The following is a 9,774-nucleotide window of genomic DNA, read 5'->3' as shown; positions in this document are numbered from 1 at the left end:
ATGATATTTTGATATTCTCCAAAAATGAGGAAGAGCATGAAAAGCACGTTCATTTGGTCTTGGAGAAACTACGTGAGCGAAGACTATATGCCAAGTTAGATAAGTGTTTATTTCACCAAATAGAGATAGAGTTTCTGGGGTTCATTGCAACTACAAAAGGCTTAAAGATGGACCCCAAGAAGGTGGAAGCAATCGTGTCCTAAGAGGTTCCAAAGATGGTTAGAGACGTACAATGCTTTCTTGGTTTTGCGAACTTCTATCAGATCTTCATCAAAAATTACTCTCAAGTTGCTGCTCCTCTCACTCAGTTGACATGCAAGGATAAGCTGGAATGGAGACCTCTAGCGGAGAAGGCGTTTCAAGACCTGAAGATCGCATTTATTACGGCTCCAATCTTGGTACATCCAGACTTTACAAAGGTCTTTTATTTAGAAACTGATGCTTCGGATTTTGCTTGGGGAGCTATACTTTTACAAATGGGAGAAGACAAGAAGCTCCATCCGGTTGCATTCTATTCTCAAAAGTTCTCTGTTATTGAAATCAATTATGACATCTACGATAAGGAATTTCTTGCTATAGTGGATTCTTTCCAAGAATGGCATCTTTTTCTTGAAGGAGTTGCACACCCAGTGTCCGTATACACAGATCACAAGAATTTGGAGTATTTCATATCGGCTCGAGTTCTAAATCGACATCAAGCTCGGTAGAGTATGTTGCTATTTAGGTTCGATTATGTTATCACTTATCGACCTGGAAAGTAGCAAGGACTATCTGATGCCTTATTGAGGAGATCATATCTTGTACCAAAGGCTGAAGAAGCAGCATTTGATCAATAATGTACGACATTGTTGAAGCTAGAGCAATTTCAACTTTGCGCTACTATTGTGCTAATTGATGCTGACTTCCTGAATCATGTACGTGCCGTGACCATTGAAAATTCAATAGCCATTTATATTAAGCAGCGTACCAATGACGACAAGTTCAAGGTGGAGGGAGATCTTTTATACTTTGAAGAGTGGTTATATATCCTAAAAGGACCAGCACGACTCCGAGTTCTTCAATCTCGCCACAATTTTCCAACTGCGGGACATTTTGGATTCAACAAGACCTTGGAGCTTATTTCTTGAGATTTTAAGTGGCCCCAAATGTGGAAGGATGTGAAAGATTTTGTCCTCTCTTGTGACATCTATTCAAGATCCAAGAATCTTCAACATTGCCCTTATGGACTCCTACAGCCATTGCCAATTCCAAGTTGACCATGGTCTTCAATTTCCATGGACTTCATCATGGACATGTAATCATCGAACTCATTTGACAGCATCTTTGTCGTGGTAGATCGGCTTACAAAGATGGCGCACTTTTTTCCTTGCAAGAAGACATCGTCTAGTGAAGTCACAACAAGGCTCTTTCTCGATAATGTGTATCGATATCATGGACTACCAGATGATATCGTATCAGATCGAGGAACCCAGTTCGTATCAAAGTTTTGGAGATCTCTCTTTGAGATACTGAAGGTGGATATCAAGCTTTCTTCGACTTTTCATCCTTAAACTGACGGCCAAACGGAACGGGTGAACCAAATCTTGGAATAATACTTACGATGCAGTATCAACTATCAGTAAGACGATTGGACCATATATCTGCCGCTAGTCGAGTTTACATATAACAACACCCTTGATGCGTCGACTCAATACACACCATTCTTTTTTAACTATGGATATCATCTGAAGCTTGATTTATTGAGTCCGTCAACAAATAACAATCCAGCAGTTGAAGGATTTGCGAAACAACTATTAGAGCTTCAAAATACGTTGAAGCTTCAATTACAATCCGCTCAAGAATCCTATAAGGCGTCTGCAGATAGATTTCGAAATCAAGCACCTACTTTCAAAATTGGAGATAAAGCATGGTTTCTTCGACGGAATATCAAGATCAAGCAACCATGTGATAAGTTGGACTATCGAAGATTGGGACCATTTATCATCCAGAAGCAAATCAATCCAATGGCATACCGTCTGGAATTACCGGCTTCTATGAAGGTACATCCAGTCTTTCATGTTTCTCTGTTGGAGCCTTATCGAGAGTCGTCTTTTCTTGGAAAAGTATAATGTGTGCCACATAGTATTGAGATCGAGAACCACGAGGAATACGAGGTTGAAAAGATGCTGGATTCACTGCGAAGGTGGGGCAAGTTGGAATATCTTGTTCATTGATGCGGCTACAACATTAATGAGCGAACGTGGGAGCCAGTTGAAAATCTCGCCAATGCGCCATAAAAGGTACAGGAGTTTCATCAACAACATCGTTATAAACCTAAGCCGGTTCGACAATAGCTTCTTTTTGAAGTTTGCTCACTCAAGAATATAAGAAAGGAAGAGAGTACCACCTAAATTCGTAGTTGATGTAGTTATTTTCTCTAAGATAAAATAGAATTTTTTCAGTAGTCATAGTTTGGTCTTCTGATATGGATAGCCAAGAGATAGATACTATGCCAGTCAGATTATCTCAAGCGACTAGCTTACGAAGGCAACCCCGAGATGAAGAACCGCCTACACCATGACGACGACGGAGGATACCGAGTAACCAATCACTGGTGATTGTATTTGAGTCCGAGCTTGCTTACGATGGTCAGCCAGAAGGCATGTTTGTAGAACAATTTCACAATGAGGACACGGAAGTTCATGCTTGGTCAGAAGTTGAAGGAGTGGGCCACTACCATTGGCTTCAAGGGCCGATGAACCACTTGCCTCGTGAACAACAGTTGGAGTTCTTAGCAGACGTTGTGTGACAAATCTTCATTTTCTTGCGTTGGTATTGATTAACAACAATATTACTTCTCAGAGACCTCGAAGCTAAAAGAGGGGGTGATGTTAGAGACATAATCCTTAGAACCTTCTAGAGACAAGTTTCTAAAACCTTTTAGAGACAAGTTTCTAGAACCTTCTAGAAGCAAGTCTCTAGAACCTTCTAGAAGCTTCTTAGTTGGTAGAAGATGTTAGGGACATAGTCCTTAGAACCTTCTAGAGATAAGTTTCTAGAACCTTCTAGAAGCAAGTCTCAGGAACCTTCTAGAAGCTTCCTAGTTGGTAGAAGTTGCTTGAGAAGCTTCCTAAATAGGAGTATATATTGGAATCGAGGCTGAAGAGTTCTTCAGTCTCGACAACACATCTCTTGGAGCTCTAGCTCACCTCTCTGGTGTTGTTCTTGTATTCATCTGATTAATCTAGTTCTTGTCAGTTCTTCTTGAACTTCTTGTTAGATCTCAAGTCTGTATTTTTGTATCCGTGACACTTGTTTAAGATCTAAAAATTATAAAGCCTTTTCTTATTAGAGTCAAGAGCTTTAATTTTTTTATATATAGATGATGGATTTTTTAAAAGACATAAAATATTTTTAATAGAAAATTAATATCATTTATATATATATATATATTTATTTATTTATTTAAATAAAAAAGTATTAGATAGAAGATAAATGTAGGCATATTTGATATTAACTTATGATAAATCTTTTTAAAAGCTTCATAGATGCATATTTGATTTTATACATATTTATAGTTGATTGATAGGTTAGAATTTTGGCCAAAAAATTAATCACATATCGCATGTGTAGGTAACTTGTGGTACAAGCTAATTATATGGTGTGTATATAGAAAACTTCCGTTGCAAGTTAAGATATAAATCCTACAAATTAGACACATGTTGGAAGTCCTATAGAATGCAACTATATAGCTCTTAATTAGATAATATATATGGAGGCAAGAGTAAATCTTTCTTCACTCTTATCAACACTTTTTTAGCCCTTATTCTTCTTTTAAGACTTTTTAGTCTTTTCGTCTTTGGCAATAGCCATATTAGTTTAATATCATATAATCTTTGAGTATTTTTCTAGTCTTTTTGAGTGACATAAGAATTTATTGATCTTTTAATTCTTTGAAATTCATAACTTTGACAATTAAAGATATACATGTAGAAGTCATAAATAGATGTTTGTTGTCTTTGAGAGATATTAATTATAAAATATTTGATATAAATATAATATTAAATGATTATAATAATTTTTTGATATTAAATATAATTAGATTTTCTTAAATTTAGTCATTTTAGATTTATTATGACTAAAAAAGTATAATCAATAGATAGATTGAATTTCTTATAGTCTTGATTTTTTTCAAAGAATAATTAAGAATTTTGTAAACAAAATAAAAAAACATAAGCTTATACAATCAAATTTTTATTTGAAGGTATTAGAGCTTTTATACATGTTAAAAAAATTAAATTTTTTTTATATTTATGCCACATTCATTTCTAATAGAAAAAAGACTTCAAATGGTATTTCAAGCCAATGTTAAGATTATGAAGGTATTTTTGAGAAGACAAATATAAATAGTTTTTTGGAGTATTATTTTTAGGATTATTCAATTGATCTTCAAGGAGAGCTCAATTGCCATATGGACCAATTTATATTTTATCACAAAATGTGTTGGTTAAAATCAAGGAGTAATTTAATAAAAAAAAATAGCCAAAAATTTCATAATTTATTCAAAATCTCTAACAAAAGCTCTTATATTATTTATGAAAAAAAAAAAAAAAAAAAAAAAAAAAAAAATGTATCACTGCAAATGTATATAAATTATTGATGAGTCAATTAGATTATCATAAAAAATAAATATATTTTAATTTTAATATCCTAACTTCTTAATTAATTGAATCAAGCCAAGATCTATATAAAAATAGATCTATAAGAGACATGCAATTGAATATGCACTAAAAAAAGAAGTAATTACAGGATTGAATTTTAAACTAGCTACGAGCATTTTGAATACAATTTCATGCTTTTTAGACTCACAAATGCACCAGCTACTCTTTTAGACTATCATGGATTAAAAGATTTCAAAAATAGAAAAATATATCCATTATTTTTTTTAAAAAAATCAATTAATATTGAATTTTTATCAAGATTTTTTTTAAAATTTATAGTTCTACTTATATGTCAGACTTGTAAAGAAAAACATGACTTGAATAAAAAATCTAAAAGAATATTTAAAGCTTTAAAGGATTTTTTTTATTTTTATATCAATCTTATATTAAATCAATTTATTCAAAGTATTATTTATAAAAAAAATACATTGGACTTTGCCTTAATTTTGGTATTTTTATAGATAGGAGAAAATAAAACTTCATCTAATAGCTTTGCATTTAAAAAAAAAATAGCAATCAAAATCAATTACAAGATTTATAACAAAGATTTTTTTGCAAATGTAGATTTATTTCATTAATAATGTCATTATTTAGAGGATATTTCTAGTCTAATGATTATTTATATAAATCACAAGAATTACAAGTACTTCAAGTCATTATGTATTTTGAATCATTTTCAAGCCCATTAAAGTATGTCTTTATTAAGATTTGTATTTAATATCTCTTATTGACTAATATAATAATAAGATTTGTCTAATGTCCTTTTTAGACATCCTTATCTTGCACCAAAAGAAAGAGATATGAGTTTTAATTATTAATAAACTATTTTTTTTTAAAGCTAGAGCAATTTTATTTTTAAAGAATAAAATCAATGTTGATTGTTAATTCAACCTTTCTTGATTAGGTTCAATCAAATATGTCATTAGATCTTCTTATTCACGATATTAATAACAATACTTTTAAATCTCATAATATTTCAAAGTTTAAATATAAGAACAATCTTCTCTACTTTAAGAGATACTTATATATTTTAAAAGAAAAAGTACAATAGCAAGCCTTTCAAGTTTATTAAAACTATAAAATTAAAGAACATTTTAGATACGAAAAGATCTTAGAATTAATCTTAAAGAAAATTAATAGCCGTAAGTGTAAAAAATAATTAAAAACTTTGTATAATCATGTGAAATTTTTTCAAACTCAAAAATTCCTTGCCATCAATCTTATAGACTTTTTCAACTACTACATATATATGAACAATCATAGTCTTTTGTTTTTATAAATTTTATCATGATTCTCCTAATTTCAAATTCTTATAATTCTAAATATGTGATAGTAGATTATTTCATTAAGATGACATATTTTCTATCATATAAAAAATCTATTATAAATAAAGAAATAACTATTTTTTTTATTAATATTTATCTCTATTATAGATTGACAAGGAATATTATAGCCAATAATAGGACCCAATTTGAATTAAGGTTTTAAAGAATCTGTTTAAAGATATTAAAGGCAGATATAAAACTACCTTTGGCTTTTTAATCTTAAATTAATGGAAAAACAAAACAAATTAATCATATATATATATGAGCAATATCTGAGATACAACATCAACCACCATCATGATGATTGGATAATTTTTTACTATAAATAGAATTTGCCTACAATAATATATTACATTCATCTATTCAACAATGAATTTTTTATATAAATTATGATTATCATCTATAATTCAATAATTTTTACTTCCTAAAGCAAAAGATTTGGCAAATCATTTACGAAAGCTATATGAGACAATGAAGGCATAATTAAAGGAGACTCAATATAGATATTCATTGTAAGAAACAATCTTAATTTGAAGTTGGCAATGAGGTATGGTTGCTTTAATTTAATATAAAGATTAGTTGTTTTTGTAATATGTTGGATTATCATAGACTTAGACAATTTTCTAATTGTAAAAAAATCAATCTAGTTGCACATCAATTTTATATTAAAAAATCTATAAAAATCCATCTTGTATTCAATATATTTCTTCTTAAGCTATATAAGATCCTAAATATTTGTCAAGATCAAGTAATTAAAGAATATAAATAACTAAATGAGATTTTTTTCAAAGAGAGATGACAAAAAATATATATAAATTTAATAAAAAATTGAAATAGCTATTGCCAAAGATTGCAAAATTAGAAACTCTTCAAACTAGACTAAAAGCATAAGAAGGAATTTTTCTAGCATCTATATATACTATCTAATTAAAAATTATGTGGTGACGTTCTATAAGACTTCTAACACACATCAAACTTGCAATATATGTGTCTCATTTGCAAGACAAGTTTTTTATATGTGTACCACATGTTCAACTTATATCAAAAGTAGCTAACATTTGCAATATGTGACCAACTTGTTGGAAAAATTTTCAACCTACTAATCACCTATAGATACATATTGAGATAAATTTGCATCTATATAGCTTCTAAAAAGCTTTTAATAAGATATTATTAATTTAATATACTTTTTTATATTTCTAATTATTTAAATTATCTAAGTAATTATTAGAATAAATATATGTCTAAAATAATATCTTAAAAAAAATATAGATACTACCTTTATTCATAGAATTAAATAACAATGAAAATTTTGAGATAGAAGAGGTCTTAAATTTAAGGTGGCACTAAAATAGGTTGAAATATCTTGTATATTAGTGTAGATATGATATTAGTAAAGGCACATGAAAGCCATTGAGAATTCTTACAAATGCAAGAGAGAAGATAAAAGTTTTTCATTTACAACATTTATTAAATTGAGATGAAGAATCAAAAAAATCTTTACTATAAAACAAAACATGTTCAATGAAGATTGCATTCTATTTTTTTTACTTTTTTATATTTTCTTTGTATTTGTAGCATTAATAAGATGAAAAATTAAAAACTAATAGATTCAATTTGAAAACTATTATTTATTAAGTTATTAAACAAGACATTGTGATTGTTACAACCTTCAAGATAATGTAATAGAAATAGAGACTTTCAAGAAGAACATATTCTTTCTTGAATAAATGGAAAGATATAACTCTTTTTATATCATGACTTTGAAAGAAACTTCTTTTGTTTTGTAATATTATTAGAGAAAAGAATCATTTCCAATGATTTTTCAAATATTTTATTTAAAAGAAGTTATAATGTCCTTAATAATGACCAAATATCAAGGTGATCTTTCTACCCTAGTATGGGATATTGTTGATGGCTAAGACGACCTATCAACTACCTTTAAAAAAATAAAGATCACAATATGTTGCATATATAATTTGTCACATTTTAGACTTTCTTGATATTTGAGCATTATTCCTTATAGATTTTTTTCTATAAAAAGAAATATATATATATATATATATATATATATTTATTCCAATAATTACTTGAATAATTTGAATAAATAGAAATATATGGAAGTATGTCAATTTAATAATATCTTATGAAAAAACTTTTTAGAAGTTATATAGACATAAATTTGTCTAATAAGTTGACCACATGTGGCAAATATTAGTTACTTGTGATATAAGTTGCTCAATTGGCACATATATTAAAAAAATTGCTTTATAAATCAAATACATGTCTTGTAAGTTTGATACATATTAGAGGTCTTATAGAATGTCATTATATAATTTTTAATTAGATCCTATATATAGAGACTAAAGTGATGCCTTCCTTACTCTTGTTAATTCTTTTCATACTTCTAGTCTAGTTTGAAGAGTTTCTAATTTCAATCTTTGGTAATAGCCATTCTAATTTCTTGTTGAATATATATGTTTATTTATTTATTATTATTATTTTTATTTATTTTTAAAAAAACATCTCACTTTGACACTTAGATTCTTTGAGTTCTTGTCATTGATACTCTAGTAGACTTAAAAACATATACTAAGGTCTTATTAATTACATACTTGCTAAAAATAAAAAATATATCAAATAACAACCATGTGCTAAATCACCAATTACTTATACCTTTTTTATATAAGAAAATTATTGATATCTATCTTTGCAATAATATATAAAACTTCCATCTAAAAGCTAAAATACTAAAAAAACTACTGCTTATAATAACTAGATTTCACATAAATATATCTAAAAAATTCTTATCATATCTCATAAATAAACTACAAGTATACCAAATTACAACTCTAGGCCAATTAATAATACCAAATGGTAAAAAATTAATAGATTTAATTTATTTTAAAATAATTCATAAAAAAATAATTTTGTAAGAAATATAATATTTAGATTACTTAGAAATGCATTCTAAAAAAATAAAGTGGTATTGGTTATGCCCATTTTATTCTTACACACCTTAAACAAGTAATATATTAGGTAAGACATGCAACTATTCTAATCAATCAAGTTTCAAGTTTATATTATTATACCATTCTTGATGCCATAAAATTTTAAGACACATATGTTAGAGTATATTACTTAATACATTAAAATAATATAAACCTTTGATTTAACTTTATTATTATTATTTTTAGCTTGATATTTTTGCACAAAGAATTCAAAAAGAAGAAGCTAGATGTTGAAATCTAATTTTTTTAAGCGACTTAGAAAAAAAAAAATTGTATGTAAGTTAAAGAAGTCATTATATAGATTGAAGTATAGGCCAAAAAAATAGTACAAAGAATTTGATGCCTTCATAATGAAGAAATAATAAATTGGGAGTAAGTTTTATTACTATGTGAATTTCAAAAAACTTAAAATTCTAATTCAAATATCAATATTAATACAAATATAATACAGATATTAATACAAATATATTAAATAAAAATATTAAATGAATATCTTATTTTTAATAATTATTAATTTTATATTAATTGAGGAGAAATAGAATTTTAATTCCAATAATTTAATGATGCAATACAATATTAAAATTATTTGAAACAGCTAGGAGTTGATAATAAAGTTTTAGATTCTGATAGTTGTAGAAATTGGAGGAGTCAAATTGTGATAGTAGAAGCACAATACATCTAACAAAAAAAATCATCTATATTATTCCAAGACCAAGTACGTAAATGTTAGATATCACT

The sequence above is a fragment of the Physcomitrium patens genome, chromosome 13 (assembly GCF_059467195.1).
Source record: "Physcomitrium patens ecotype Gransden chromosome 13, ASM5946719v1, whole genome shotgun sequence".
NCBI lineage: Eukaryota > Viridiplantae > Streptophyta > Bryopsida > Funariales > Funariaceae > Physcomitrium > Physcomitrium patens.
Note: the sequence above shows the minus strand (reverse complement) of the source record.